This window comes from Anastrepha ludens, chromosome X, assembly GCF_028408465.1.
Source record: "Anastrepha ludens isolate Willacy chromosome X, idAnaLude1.1, whole genome shotgun sequence".
In the NCBI taxonomy this organism is placed as follows: Eukaryota; Metazoa; Arthropoda; class Insecta; order Diptera; family Tephritidae; genus Anastrepha; species Anastrepha ludens.
The window spans coordinates 80,487,890-80,490,331 of NC_071503.1; positions in this window are offsets into that span (position 1 = coordinate 80,487,890).

Sequence of the window (2,442 nt, forward strand, 5' to 3'; positions counted from 1 at the left end):
CGACAATTCCGTCGTCAACGATTGGAGTATCGGGATCCTCATATTCTCTGTGATATGCGCAGCTTTCATTATTGAGCAGGTTTGACGAGTGTTACCTCCAAAATTTAAGTATGATCTGGATTTCAGTGCCCAGATCACCGTCTCTGTTCTTGCAGGAAAACGCTCCGGTCTGAAAACCTTCTGTAAGCCCCCGAACTTTCTGGTAGAATTTTCGGGCGTTGTTTGTATAGGCAAGGGTCTCAAGCTCCTCGCACTCACCTATTTCGGTCTTTCGGGTAATACGTCTCTCTTCCTTTTTTAGCTCTCGGTAGCGATCCCACATGGCTCGCGTTGCGCCCGATCGCAGCGTGGCTCTATAGGCACCACCTTTTCTTTCTGCGGTAGGGTCCTCAGATCGTACGTACATCTAATACACTAGAAGCGTGTCTTCCATCTATCACAACATGATCGGAAATTCACCACAGTCGGAAATTCACCTTCCCAATTAAGGGACCGGAAATTCTAGATGGATGTAGTGGTCGTTATCCGTATAGACAGTTCCCAAGGCTTTGTTCGTGTTTTCGTTCAAGGGGGGGATTTTTACGAGTTCCAAACCCAGCGCAAAACCAGCTGTCTTGGGTTGTTTCGCCTTCTCACATAAGCTCGCTGAACTGGTGTTCGAGAGCTTCCCAGAGGATACTTTGGCTAAGCCCGAAAGTTGTGAGCTGTTTAGACCATATGTAGAAGAATCGGCCTTGCCACTCCCAAGTGAATGGCAATTAGTGACTTTACGCACTTACGTGGACTTCTACATATGGAGTTATCCTCCTCACGTACGTAGAGGTTAATAAAACTATATGCCCTTTATTCATTACTAGCTGACCCGGCGAACTTTGTTCCGCCCTAGTGGCAATAAAAAAGCACATTTTTGATTTTATTAAGTTAATTTTTTTTATTAATCAAGTATTTCAATGAAGCTTTAATAGATTGCACTCTTCAGTTAGGCACCTTGTAAAACACGACATTCTTTTGTTTTATTATCAGGTGCAAGAACAACCAACTCAGATGGTTTTTCGACCTGCGAACATGCCACATATAATTGACCATGTGAGAAACATTGATTTTCTAGATTCAGACCACAAACTTTCAAGGATTGGCCTTGTGATTTGTTAATGGTCAGGGCGAATGCAAGACGGATGGGAAATTGAAGTCTTTTAAACTCAAAACAAAGATCGGTTGGGATCATTGGGATCCTCGGAATGAGAACTTCTTCACCTGATCATCAATTTATTAACACCAAACGCGTACCGTTGCAAAGTTTTTGTGGGCTTATGTTTCGAAGCATGATTACTACGGAGCCAACTTTTAGGCGTAAATTGTGCGGTGGTAAGCCAGGCACATCCAAGGAGTTTAAAAATTAAATTGGATAGTTGGTGGCTTCATCTCCATTTGTTACACAGTCAATGGATTTGAATGAAAGCATTGTTCCAATGATATCATTTTGAATTATGTAGTTTAGGTCTTTATTCTTAGCCGCTAAAATTGCTCGCTCACTCAACCATTCAATATTTTTGTAGTTATTAGTGATGTTTGGGAATACATTATTGATAAGTTTGTTTTTCGATGAGACAAAGTTACAGAAGTTCTGAGGAAAGGAAATCAATCCGCTCAATTCGTCGACAGGTACTCGACTATTACCGATAGTCAGTAATTGCTCAAAGAAATCTTCAGTAGATGTATCATTAAGTAATACAACTCTCATATTTGCTGTCAGCTGAAGTTTCTTCACATAGCGCCATAGATTCGATGATTTGAGGCAAGCGTTAATTTCGTCAGCAGTTTTTGATCTTGGAATTACTGGCAGTGTTTGGCGGAAGTCGTCAGACAGTAAATTCATTGCGCCTCCAAAAAGTCTTCCACTAAGGCAGCACATTCCGGGCGTTTCTCCGGAAAACTTCAATGCGCGACAATACTCGCAAACAACGTTCATTGGCCCAATGCAAACGCTGGGATGCAAGCAGTAATTAGTGTTGCAATCATATCGAAACGCTGCTAGATTCAAATCAGTACTTCATAATTCTTTTCTTGTGCGTCGAAAATGATCTACTTGTTGATCTCTGTTATTCGCTCGACGATTTCGCATTGCCAACCGAGCCGTTTCACGGGCTGCCTCGCTTTGCTCTTGTGATCGAGAAGCACGAAGTCGAGCCATACTAACGCGGCGCGGGCAATTCCTTGTGCTTCTCCAGTCGTTTCATTCCCAATGTTTCGTATCCTTATTGCATTACGGCTTTGTCGGGAGAGATTCGATCGTCTTGGTCGCAGCATTGATAATGATGGTTCAAAGAGAATACAAATTACTGTGATTATATATTTCTGACAAAATTTATATTATCAAATTTTTTACTTAACCATAGACAAAATTACGTTTAGCTGTAATTTGCGTTTTGTTATTCCATATCA